We start from the raw sequence: 12,815 nt of genomic DNA, 5'->3' as shown, positions 1-12,815 counted from the left end.
GACTCGAGTGTCTACGACATGTCGAGAGTGGTCGACCAGTGTTGAACCCTCTTAAGCTCCCTTTGGCACCAAGACTGCCAGAACAGAGGCCCTCGCTAAGCATGTAGCGAATCAGAAAATGGGAAATGAGGGGCTCCGTGAAATAAGACAGAAAATAAGGGTTGCCAGTCAAGAAAACCTCGGAAAGCAAAGGGGAGGTTTTGGTGGGTCATAGAAAGAGATGAAGAATTTTTTGAGTCGAAAACAAAGTGATGAAAAAATGCCGGCCGGGTGGGATCCGAACCCACGACCTCCAGAATACCGGTCTGGTGCGATAATCACTACGCTACCGGTGGGGCTGTTTCCCCACCACTTTCTGGGGTATTTATGTAAAGGTATTTTTGTTTCCTGCACTTGGGGGTGGTAGCCAGCGCCACTCGGACTACTCGGGGTGAAGGGGACCTTCTTTTTAACCCCCGGGCCGTGACTCTAGTGTCTACGACATGTCGATAGTGGTCGACCAGCGTTGAACCCTCTTAAGCTCCCTTTGGCACCAAGAGTGCCAGAACAGAGGCCCTCGCTAAGCATGTAGCGAATCAGAAAATGGGAAATGAGGGGCTCCGTGAAATAAGACAGAAAATAAGGGTTGGCAGTCGAGAAAACCTCGGAAAGCAAAGGGGAGGTTGTGGTGTGTCATAGAAAGAGATGAAGAATTTTTTGAGTCAAAAAGAAAGTGGTGAAAAAATGCCCGCCGGTCGGGATCCGAACCCACGACCTCCAGAATACCGGTCTGCTGCGATAACCACTACGCTACCAGCGGGGCTGTTTCCCCAGCACTTTCTCGGGTATTTATGTTAAGGTATTTTTGTTTCCTGCACTTGGGGGTGGTAGCCAGCGCCACTCGGACTACTCGGGGTGAAGGGGACCTTCTTTTTAACCCCCGGGCAGTGACTCGAGTGTCTACGACATGTCGAGAGTGGTCGACCAGCGTTGAACCCCCTTAAGCTCCCTTTGGCACCAAGACTGCCAGAATAGAGGCCCTCGCTAAGCATGTAGCGAATCAGAAAATGGGAAATGAGGGGCTCCGTGAAATAAGACAGAAAATAAGGGTTGGCAGTCAAGAAAACCTCCGAAAGCAAAGAGGAGGTTGTGGTGGGTCACAGAAAGAGATGAAGAATTTTTTGAGTCGAAAAGAAAGTGGTAAAAAATGCCCGCTGGGCGGGATCCGAACCCACGACCTCCAGAATACCGGTCTGGTGCGATAACCACTACGCTACCGGTGGGGCTGTTTCCCCAGCACTTTGTCGGGTATTTATGTTAAGGTATTTTTGTTTCCTGCACTTGGGGGTGGTAGCCAGCGCCACTCGGACTACTCGGGGTGAAGGGGACCTTCTGTTTAACCCCCGGGCCGTGACTCGAGTGTCTACGACATGTCGAGAGTGGTCGACCAGCGTTGAACCCCCTTAAGCTCCCTTTGGCACCAAGACTGCCAGAACAGAGGCCCTCGCTAAGCATGTAGCGAATCAGAAAATGGGAAATGAGGGGCTCCGTGAAATAAGACAGAAAATAAGAGTTGGCGGTCAAGAAAACCTCGGAAAGCAAAGGGGAGGTTGTGGTGGGTAATAGAAAGAGATGAAGAATTTTTTGAGTCGAAAAGAAAGTAGTGAACAAATGCCCCCCGGGTGGGATCCGAACCCACGACCTCCAGAATACTGGTCTGGTGCGATAACCACTACGCTACCGGTGGGGCTGTTTCCCCAGCACTTTCTCGGGTATTTATGTTAAGGTATTCTTGTTTCCTGCACTTGGGGGTGGTAGCAAGCGCCACTCGGACTACTCGGGGTGAAGGGGACCTTCTTTTTAACCCCCGGGCCGTGACTCGAGTGTCTACGACATGTCGAGAGTGGTCGACCAGCGTTGAACCCTCTTAAGCTCCCTTTGGCACCAAGACTGCCAGAACAGAGGCCCTCGCTAAGCATGTAGCGAATCAGAAAATGGGAAATGAGGGGCTCCGTGAAATAAGACAGAAAATAGGGGTTGGCAGTAAGAAAACCTCGGAAAGCAAAGGGGAGGTTGTGGTGGGTCATAGAAAGAGATGAAGAATTTTTTGAGTCGAAAAGAAAGTGGTGAAAAAATGCCGGCCGGGTGGGATCCCAACCCACGACCTCCAGAATACCGGTCTGGTGTGATAATCACTACGCTACCGGGGGTTCTGTTTCCCCAGCACTTTCTCAGGTATTTATGTTACGGTATTTTTGTTTCCTGCACTTGGGTGTGGTAGCCAGCGCAACTCGGACTACTCGGGGTGAAGGGGACCTTCTTTTTAACCCCCGGGCTGTGACTCGAGTGTCTATGACATGTCGAGAGTGGTCGACCAGCGTTGAACCCTCTTAAGCTGCCTTTGGCACCAAGATTGCCAGAACAGAGGCCCTCGCTAAGCATGTAGCGAATCAGAAAATGGGAAATGAGGGTCTCCGTGAAATAGGACAGAAAATAAGGGTTGGCAGTCAAGAAAACCTCGGAAAGCAAAGGGGAGGTTGTGGTGGGTCATAGAAAGAGATGAAGAATTTTTTGAGTCGAAAAGAAAGTGGTGAAAAAATGCCCGCTGGGCGGATCCGAACCCACGACCTCTAGAATACCGGTCTGGTGCGATAACCACTACGCTACCGGCGGGGCTGCTTCCCCAGCACTTTCTCGGGTATTTATGTTAAGGTATTTTTGTTTCCTTACTTGGGGGTGGTAGCCAGCGCCACTCGGACTATTCGGGGGGAAGGGGACCTTCTTTTTAACCCCCTGGCCGTGACTCGAGTGTCTACGACATGTCGAGAGTGGTCGACCAGCGTTGAACCCTCTTAAGCTCCCTTTGGCACCAAGACTGCCAGAACAGAGGCCCTCGCTAAGCATGTAGCGAATCAGAAAATGGGAAATGAGGGGCTCCGTGAAATAAAACAGAAAATAAGGGTTGGCAGTCAAGAAAACCTCGGAAAGCAAAGGGGAGGTTGTGGTGGGTCATAGAAAGAGATGAAGAATTTTTTGAGTCGAAAAGAAAGTGGTGAAAAAATGTCCGCCGGGCGGGATCCGAACCCACGACCTCCAGAATACTGGTCTGTTGCGATAACCACTACGCTACCGGCGGGGCTGTTTCCCCAGCACTTTCTCGGGTATTTATGTTAAGGTATTTTTGTTTCCTGCACTTGGGGGTGGTAGCCAGCACCACTCGGACTACTCGGGGTGAAGGGGACCTTCTTTTTAACCCCCGGGCCGTGACTCGAGTGTCTACGACATGTCGAGAGTGGTCGACCAGTGTTGAACCCTCTTAAGCTCCCTTTGGCACCAAGACTGCCAGAACAGAGGCCCTCGCTAAGCATGTAGCGAATCAGAAAATGGGAAATGAGGGGCTCCGTGAAATAAAACAGAAAATAAGGGTTGGCAGTCAAGAAAACCTCGGAAAGCAACGGGGAGGTTGTGGTGGGTCATAGAAAGAGATGCAGAATTTTTTGAGTCGAAAAGAAAGTGGTGAAAAAATGTCCGCCGGGCGGGATCCGAACCCACGACCTCCAGAATACCGGTCTAGTGCGATAACCACTACGCTACCGGCGGGGCTGTTTCCCCAGCACTTTCTCGGGTATTTATGTTAAGGTATTTTTGTTTCCTGCACTTGGGGGTGGTAGCCAGCGCCACTCGGACTACTCGGGGTGAAGGGGACCTTCTTTTTAACCCCCGGGCCGTGACTCGAGTGTCTGCGACATGTCGAGAGTGGTCGACCAGCGTTGAACCCTCTTAAGCTCCCTTTGGCACCAAGACTGCCAGAACAGAGGCCCTCGCTAAGCATGTAGCGAATCAGAAAATGGGAAATGAGGGGCTCCGTGAAATAAGACAGAAAATAAGAGTTGGCAGTCAAGAAAACCTTGGAAAGCAAAGGGGAGGTTCAATTGGTTCATAGAAAGAGATGAAGAATTTTTTTAGTGGAAAAGAAAGTGGTGAAAAAATGCCCCTCGGGAGGGATCCGAACCCACGACCTCCAGAATACTGGTCTGGTGCGATATCCACTACGCTACCGGCGGGGCTGTTTCCCCAGCACTTTCTCGGGTATTTATGTTAAGGTATTTTTGTTTCCTGCACTTGGGGGTGGTAGCCAGCGCCACTCGGACTACTCGGGGTGAAGGGGACCTTCTTTTTAACCCCCGGGCCGTGACTCGAGTCTCTACGACATGTCGAGAGTGGTCGACCCGCGTTGAACCCCCTTAAGCTCCCTTTGGCACCAAGACTGCCAGAACAGAGGCCTTCGCTAAGCATGTAGCGAATCAGAAAATGGGAAATGAGGGGCTCCGTGAAATAAGACAGAAAATAAGGGTTGGCAGTCAAGAAAACCTCGGAAAGCAAAGGGGAGGTTGTGGTGGGTTATAGAAAGAGATGAAGAATTTTTTGAGTCGGAAAGAAAGTGGTGAAAAAATGCCCCCCGGGTGGGATCCGAACCCACGACCTCCAGAAAACTGTTCTGGTGCGATAACCACTACGCTACCGGCGGGGCTGTTTCCCCAGCACTTTCTCGGGTATTTATGTTAAGGTATTTTTGTTTCCTGCACTTGGGGGTGGTAGCCAGCGCCACTCGGACTACTCGGGGGGAAGGGGACCTTCTTTTTAACCCCCTGGCCGTGACTCGAGTGTCTACTACATGTCGAGAGTGGTCGACCAGCGTTGAACCCTCTTAAGCTCCCTTTGGCACCAAGACTGCCAGAACAGAGGCCCTCGCTAAGCATGTAGCGAATCAGAAAATGGGAAATGAGGGGCTCCGTGAAATAAAACAGAAAATAAGGGTTGGCAGTCAAGAAAACCTCGGAAAGCAACGGGGAGGTTGTGGTGGGTCATAGAAAGAGATGCAGAATTTTTTGAGTCGAAAAGAAAGTGGTGAAAAAATGTCCGCCGGGCGGGATCCGAACCCACGACCTCCAGAATACCGGTCTAGTGCGATAACCACTACGCTACCGGCGGGGCTGTTTCCCCAGCACTTTCTCGGGTATTTATGTTAAGGTATTTTTGTTTCCTGCACTTGGGGGTGGTAGCCAGCGCCACTCGGACTACTCGGGGTGAAGGGGACCTTCTTTTTAACCCCCGGGCCGTGACTCGAGTGTCTGCGACATGTCGAGAGTGGTCGACCAGCGTTGAACCCTCTTAAGCTCCCTTTGGCACCAAGACTGCCAGAACAGAGGCCCTCGCTAAGCATGTAGCGAATCAGAAAATGGGAAATGAGGGGCTCCGTGAAATAAGACAGAAAATAAGAGTTGGCAGTCAAGAAAACCTTGGAAAGCAAAGGGGAGGTTCAATTGGTTCATAGAAAGAGATGAAGAATTTTTTTAGTGGAAAAGAAAGTGGTGAAAAAATGCCCCCCGGGAGGGATCCGAACCCACGACCTCCAGAATACTGGTCTGGTGCGATATCCACTACGCTACCGGCGGGGCTGTTTCCCCAGCACTTTCTCGGGTATTTATGTTAAGGTATTTTTGTTTCCTGCACTTGGGGGTGGTAGCCAGCGCCACTCGGACTACTCGGGGTGAAGGGGACCTTCTTTTTAACCCCCGGGCCGTGACTCGAGTCTCTACGACATGTCGAGAGTGGTCGACCCGCGTTGAACCCCCTTAAGCTCCCTTTGGCACCAAGACTGCCAGAACAGAGGCCTTCGCTAAGCATGTAGCGAATCAGAAAATGGGAAATGAGGGGCTCCGTGAAATAAGACAGAAAATAAGGGTTGGTAGTCAATAAAATCTCGGAAAGTAAAGGGGAGGTTGTGGTGGGTCATAGAAAGAGATGAAGAATTTTTTTAGTCGAAAAGAAAGTGGTGAAAAAATGCCCCCGGGTGGGATCCGAACCCACGACCTCCAGAAAACTGGTCTAGTGCGATAACCACTACTCTACCGGCGGGGCTGTTTCCCCAGCACTTTCTCGGGTATTTATGTTAAGGTATTTCTGTTTCCTGCACTTGGGGGTGGTAGCCAGCACCACTCGGACTACTCGGGGTGAAGGGGACCTTCTTTTTAACCCCGGGGCCGTGACTCGAGTGTCTACGACATGTCGAGAGTGGTCGACCAGCGTTGAACCCTCTTAAGCTCCCTTTGGCACCAAGACTGCCAGAACAGAGGCCCTCGCTAAGCATGTAGCGAATCAGAAAATGGGAAATGAGGGGCTCCGTGAAATAAGACAGAAAATAAGGGTTGGCCGTCAAGAAAACCTCGGAAAGCAAAGGGGAGGTTGTGGTGGACGCTTTCACGTTATATACAGGTCCCGATTATACAGGTCCCGGAAAGGAAACACTCTCATAAAAATGAAGACAAAATTTGTTTTGATCTTTTGTGATCGCGCTGCTTCGCGGCGGCCGATGGTTTCGCTCCTAGCACAAGCCTGGCGTACGCGCTGAGAAGATGAAGCTCGCTCTCCGCGCTCTCTTGTTCGCCGTCAGTCGCTCGTCTCCCATGCTGTTCCTAGTTAAGCTAGCGCTCGGCGCCTTGCTCAAAGTGCGCGCGCGGATGGATGCTTTTGCACGTACATATGTAGTTATTATTTACGTTCCGGAAGGCAAGCACTCCCAACAAAGTGAAGGCAAAAACGTTTTTTTTTTGCTCTTGGGTGGTCCTTTGGAGTCCCTACCGAAGCGGAGAACGTCTGCTCTCATTCGGTCGAAAGCAGACGCGTACGTCGGTCGCTCGTCTGCTGCGAACATCAGCCAGCGTGTTATTCGCCATACTCGTCTGTACCTCGCACTCGCGCAGAACTGCCCATCACAGGGTCGGTTCTCATAATTGTGTGCGCCACGCGCGTCCCCCGCGCATTCACGCGATGGTCGCGAAGCTTATAACTTCTGCTTCATGAATAAACACGAGCAGCCACTCCAGGTTGTCAGAGATGACCTCGCCTCGTCAAATCATGAGTCTGTGTTCCGCGCGAACCTGTCTGACGAAGTAGCAGTCAACGCCTTCATGGACACGTAGAGCGGGTGCACCAACACAACCTGGATTGTCCAAAAGGTCCAGAAACGGGGTGAAAGGTATGTTTTTCGATACGAAGCGTTGTAGTACGCGAGGCGGCGTTTTGCAACTTGTGTTGCACCATTTATATTTTTATTCCTGCTATTTCTTGTTTTTACATTCGTATACTTTTTTGCGCGTGTGTGGCTTACAGTTGAGGCGCGAGCTGTGACACAATGCTGGCGAATTAAAAGGCCAGACACTACAGAAATCTATATATGTGGTAGCTAAAAATGCGTCGCAGGAAACAGACACAAACTGCTCATCTATACCCATCAGTGGATCTCTAAAAGTGACAATTTTGCCGCTATTTGGACTCCGAGATCCCTATCGCAAAAATAGTGCGCCAAGGAGATAACTTTTTTACTTAGATTTATCTCTGCTGCGACTACCGTGACTTCAAGCTCACGGGCAACTACTCATTAGTCTCAACGAAAGAATATACGTATCTGAGTGAGTGTAACACTATTAAATGAGAGGTCATGGGGCCCTGGGGGAGCAAGGATGAGGAGAAAAGGGGAAGGTCACAACTCGCACAATGAACACAGTTGCAGTCTTGGGGTCCTAATCGCAAAATGAACACATTAAAGTCAGTCAGTGGCAGCAAAACGCACAGTTCACACTTTAATGTTCAGTTCACACTGTAGACAATGCGGTTCACACTGAAAACAGTGCACGATGCAGACAGTTCACATTGTAGACCGAACGGGGAAGTCGGCCAGGCTGCTACACCAATTCGTAGAGTCTGTTTTCAACGGCGTACTCGGAAATTGCTTTTAGTGCGGTGTGATTGTCACGGACCCGACTAACATGTTCCTGTTCAGTCGCAGGGGCGGGACCTAGAGTTAAAAGCTGGTGGCGATTACGGTCGAATAATGAACAGAGCCAAATTAAGTGGTAACGATTTGGTGTGCCTTCCCGATTACAGGGGGGGAATCAGCGCCATTCGGATCCTGCTGGAGCTGTCTATTTATAAATAACGTATCTTATGCAGCAAAATCTCTGTGTGCATGAAGCACAAATTGTTAAAAATAACTAATCGATATTGGCAACAGTGTGAGTGGTAGCACGCATGATTACTGATATCAAACTCGGCCTGATGGCTTCAGTGAAGAGACTGTGGTCCATAGCCCTGTACAGAAGACATATATCAAACTCCTCGAGTACTTCAGTAGCTGTACAATCCAACTATTACTTAGCCCTTGGTTGGTATATATTTTCGATATTCTTTCCCTAAATTTTATGACCAGCAGTGCAAATTATGCAGAATTTATGACCGAGTGTAAAACGTGTACGTTTGAGCTGGTGTCTTTCTTATCAACGTATCACCCTTGCAAGAACGATTCACACCTTCCATTGCTGTTAACAAAATGTCAATGTTTTCCTTAGTGGCACTGTTCCTGATAAAGAATAATGCAATGAAGTTAAAGTTAACAAAATTCAGTGTAATAGTGCTTATGAAAGTGCCAAAATGTAGCAGCTCATGCAGCTGTAATATTTCGCAAGAGTAGGACAGTTTGTCAATGTAGTCATGGGTAATTGGGTGCCTTTCCCGTAATCCTTACCTGCAGCACCGAATCGTGTTTTGAGGTGTGTATATAGTGAAAGAGCACCCAACTCAATTGTATACCCTTCTGTGTGTTGTAGGATGAGCTTTCAATGAGGGTGTTTGCTTTCCGGAACGTGTATAATTGCCACATGAGCGTGAAAGCGTCCTTCCGCGCGCGCGCACTTCGATCACCGAGTCGAGCGCTTATCTAGGAACACGATCCGAGGTCAGCGTCAACTTGCATGTGCGCAAGAAGAGCGCGGAGATATCATGGGCTCAGGTACAAAAGGTTAGCTTCTGCCACATGTGCGTCAGCTTCCCCAGCGCCGCAGGCCAGCCCCGCGCACGGAGAGAAACCGTCGGCTGCCTGCCACAGCCGAAACGAGGGGAGGGGGAAAAAAGAAAAAATCCACCGCGCATGAAGTCGCGCACATATAGGTAGAGACGTCACGGTGCTACGTCCAAGGAGGTTAAAAAATTGCGTTTTTTTTAACCTCATTGGCTGCGCCCCTGCTCAGGGGGTGTGGTCGGCTTGGGCCCCTACGGGATATGGTTTGGAAATACGCGGCCGGACGGAGGAGTCGAGGCCGGCCGCAAAGAGAAACAGAAGCGGCATCTCGCAGCGGCGATTTCTCGCCCCCCGAGAACAGAGGCAGAAAGGAATCTGTCGTGGAGGAAGGTAGTGAGTAAGGAAGAGCTCATTGAGGCCCAGAAAGCAGACGGTCTGTGCCAGCGGGTGCTGAAAGGCTAGCGAGCGGCGTAGCTTGCACCGGTAACGCTGAGGGGTTTGACGCGTATCTGCTGGGCGACGATGGCTTATTACTTCGCTACATTCCCCAACTGGACGACGAAGAGGCGGTTTCATCCCCCTTTCGAGTCGTGGTCCCAAGGAAGTTTCGGAAACGGTTCATGCGGTACTTTCATGACTCAGCGCTGGCAGGACATGCCAGCGGCAGTAAGACTGTTATGACAAGTTATGCCGTGTCGCGACCTGGCCAGGCATGAGGAGAGACGTAATGAGCTATTCCCGCGCTTGCCCTCTTTGTCAGGTAGCGAAGCCGCGCGCTGGGAAGCCTGTGGGTTTCATGAAGCCGGTAGAAAGCAGCTACCCGTGGCAGATTGTAGCGTGTAACGTAATGGGACCCCTCCCAAGATCCGCGCGAGAAAACCAGTTCATCCTGGCTATAACGGACCACTTTTCTAAGTGGGTGGAGCTTCTTCCCCTTAGAAAGCTAGCGTCGGAGCGAATCATAGAGAAGCTGGTGGAGGCATTCACTCGTTTCGGCTTCCCCTCCGACCTGATCACTGACAATTCTTCGTATTTCCCAAGCAAAGTCTTTTCAGACTGTTGTCGGGCGCTGCACATTCGGCACAGGAAAACGAGTCCTTATCATGCTCAGAGCAACATCACTGAGAGGGTCAACAGGAACCTGAAGTGCATGCTGGTTGCGAGAACCAAGGAGCATCAGGACTGGGACGCGCGTTTGCCTGAGCTGGCTTTCGCGACTAGGACTACCGTAAACAGGTCAACGGGTTTGACACCAGGTTACCTAAACTTCGGTAGAGAGATCGCTTTTCCAACGGAAAATGCACTGCTATACGCGGCGGCGGGTACCTCCCCTTCTCTGTCGCAGTACGCGGCTAGGCTCCGGGAACGCCTTCTAGGCTCCGGGAACGCCTTTTGGCAGCGCAACGCACGGCTCGGGAGAATCTCGACGTGGCGCGCATGGAGCAAGCCGAGCAGTATAACAAAGGCCGTCGTCACCTTGTGTACAACATCGGTGACGTAGTGCTCAGGAGAAGGCAGCCACTCAGCAATTTCTTCACGCGGCTTCACCGCAGCGCTCGCACACAAATGGCAAGGGCCATACCGAATTACGGCGCAGACAACTCTGCTCACGTATGAGATGCAGTCGCTTGAAAGCGACGAGCTGGTGGGTTATGTGCACGTGAGCGATCTCAAGGCCTATCACTTTCGCACTGGCGATGACGAACATATGGTAGCGGAACCAGAAGGTGGGAGTCCCGCTTCTAATGACAGAACGGCCGGCGATAGGGTTCGCACCCATCGTTACGACCTCAGGGTGCGGTATTGTCTACCCCCCACGGGTCCGGTTCTCACGTGGTTCTACCACGGAGCAACCCGCAGCACAGTAACCGCTTCAAGTTTCATCGCACCACCTGTGCGGTGGTGCGAGGCGTGGTTTTGTGCCTGGCCGTTACGATGCCAGCCTGGGCCTGCCGACAGCGGGCCCTCCCGGTACGAGCCGGGAGCTTCGCGCCACCGGCCTGGTGGTGCGGGGCGATGCGTTCGGGCCTAGGCGTTGCGAGTCCGGCCCGGGCCTGCCGAGCAGAGGGCCCCCCCGGTGCGACCCGGGAGCTGTTGCCACGGTCCGGGGGGTCCTGCCGCCCTTTGGAGATGCGAGGCGGCTGCGCTTCGCCTTCTGGTCGACGGCGGAGTCGTGTCCATGGGTTGGAGGCCGGCGGAGCTCCCCGAGGAGCTGTAACCCTGGCGTGGAGGCGTCGGTGGGCGCAAAGCCTGCAGCTCGCTCTGGGGCTTGAAGCCTCTACGAGCGCCCGTCAACCGGATTTGCCCCGGGCTCATCATGGCGTCTCCGGTTCCGGCGCCGAGCAGCGGAGATCCGAGACCGGGGCGAGATCGAGAGAAACCTGGCTGTTCTGGAGAATACTGTGCCGGGCCGCCGAGAAGCTGCTCCGGCGGACACCTACGTGGTGGCGATGGTGACAGAGCGGCATGCTGCTACTGGCACTTTGGCGGGTGCCGTCCCACCCACAGCCGCACAGGGCGGCCCCAGGCGCCGACCAGCGGTTCTACCTGCGCTAGGACCCCGAGGACAATCTTCAATGATGGACCCGTATCCCGTGTTTGAGGGGGGAGAGATGTGGGAAGCGCCTTGGCATGACACCTTCTGGCCCAGTGGGTGTTGCCCGGAGCCCCTCGCCACGAGCTCCCTTACCTTGCCCTCCTCGCCTGCCGTGCGGCTACCGGGCCGCAAGACTTGGAGACGCCGGCGCCCGAGGGATGGCGCTAGTTGGGTGAAGGAGCGGGCGGTGGTGGTGAAGAACCATGCGCGGGGACTGGGACTCGGGACGCGGGGAGTTTTGGTGATGGTGTGTGTGTGTATGTCCGGACGGGCGACAGCGCATTGGAGGATGTAAGTAAACAGTTCTTTCACGCAACCGCTGTGTGCCTCATTCCTTGGCATGGCGTAGAGAGCAGGCCCACAAGGCTAAAGGCATTTCAGAACTGGTTTGGCTCGGGTTATAGGGCTTAGCGCCACAAAACTACTGTTGCTAGGAAATGCTGTAGAGAAGGGCTTTGAATAACCCCCCAATGCACTTTACCGTACACTGATACCACGCAGCAAACGCGCATTCTTGAATTTCACCTCTTTTGAAAGCGGCACCTGCTACTGGGATCGGACATGAGTCCCCCGGCTCAGTATAGCCAAGCACCCCAATCACCGCGGTGGGCCAGGTCAAATCCTGGTGGATTTCTCAGGATTTCGCCGCACCCTAGAATTAAAGAGGGTAAGGAAGCAAAGCTGTATTTTCTGCGTGTGCTCTCTAAAGAAGATGGCCTTATGCCCGGATATGCCGTCCGGCCGGCTTTTTTACCAACGGAGATGTTACTGGCTGTAAGATAACCGTTGCAGCACAAAAAGCCGAGAAAATTCTGAAGGCTCGTGGGCGCGTGCCTGGCGGCGACCTCCGAGCGTCCCCGGCACGCACAGTAGATTTAGCGAGAATAAAAAACTGGCAAAAACCTGGAGGAGTAAGAACATGCCGAGCACTCGTGAGCGCATGCCTCCAGAAAACGCCGAGTCCCCGGCTGGCGCAGTGGCTTTAGCAAAAAAAAAAGAACCACCAGCGCTGTCGTCAATCCCTACCGCGGATGTAAGAAAACTGGATCCAGCGTTAATGCTAAAGATCCAATGCTAAAATGAAAAAAATCATCCTGCTTGGTAGAGTTCACCACGACCGACAAATTCTCTGGAAGCGATTATAGATAATTGGAGACATGGCTACGAGGATTCCAATCGTTCCCGAGACGACTTGCAGATCCTGAAACCGCTGCCTCTAGTCGATGACGAAGAGCAGGTTGAAGTTTACAATGCAGAGGACGACTTTCCATCCACCACTCGCTTCGAGGAAGACAACGACCTGTTTGATGCATATGAATACGATTACTAGCACCAGAACTATGAAAATAAATAATGATATTAAAACTTAGGTGCGTCCATCAA

General features: G+C 52.2%; 3 non-coding genes across 3 annotated transcripts; all 3 read right to left on the bottom strand.

Annotated features, from left to right (window-relative positions):
• Window positions 1–1,653: 1,653 nt before the first annotated feature.
• On the bottom strand, window positions 1,654–1,727 carry Trnat-agu (transfer RNA threonine (anticodon AGU)). The gene has a single exon. It is a non-coding gene; the product is annotated as a tRNA-Thr (tRNA).
• A 1,315-nt stretch (window positions 1,728–3,042) lies between these two features.
• Trnat-agu (transfer RNA threonine (anticodon AGU)) lies at window positions 3,043–3,115 on the bottom strand. Its single transcript has one exon. It is a non-coding gene; the product is annotated as a tRNA-Thr (tRNA).
• A 2,247-nt stretch (window positions 3,116–5,362) lies between these two features.
• Trnat-agu (transfer RNA threonine (anticodon AGU)) lies at window positions 5,363–5,436 on the bottom strand. The gene has a single exon. It is a non-coding gene; the product is annotated as a tRNA-Thr (tRNA).
• Between the last annotated feature and the right edge of the window lie 7,379 nt (window positions 5,437–12,815).

Source organism: Haemaphysalis longicornis, unplaced genomic scaffold (assembly GCF_048455015.1).
Source record: "Haemaphysalis longicornis isolate Haplotype H1 unplaced genomic scaffold, Haemaphysalis longicornis Haplotype H1 scaffold_1, whole genome shotgun sequence".
Lineage (NCBI taxonomy): Eukaryota > Metazoa > Arthropoda > Arachnida > Ixodida > Ixodidae > Haemaphysalis > Haemaphysalis longicornis.
The sequence above is the reverse complement of the archived record's forward strand: the minus strand, read 5'-3'. Positions and strand labels throughout refer to the sequence as shown.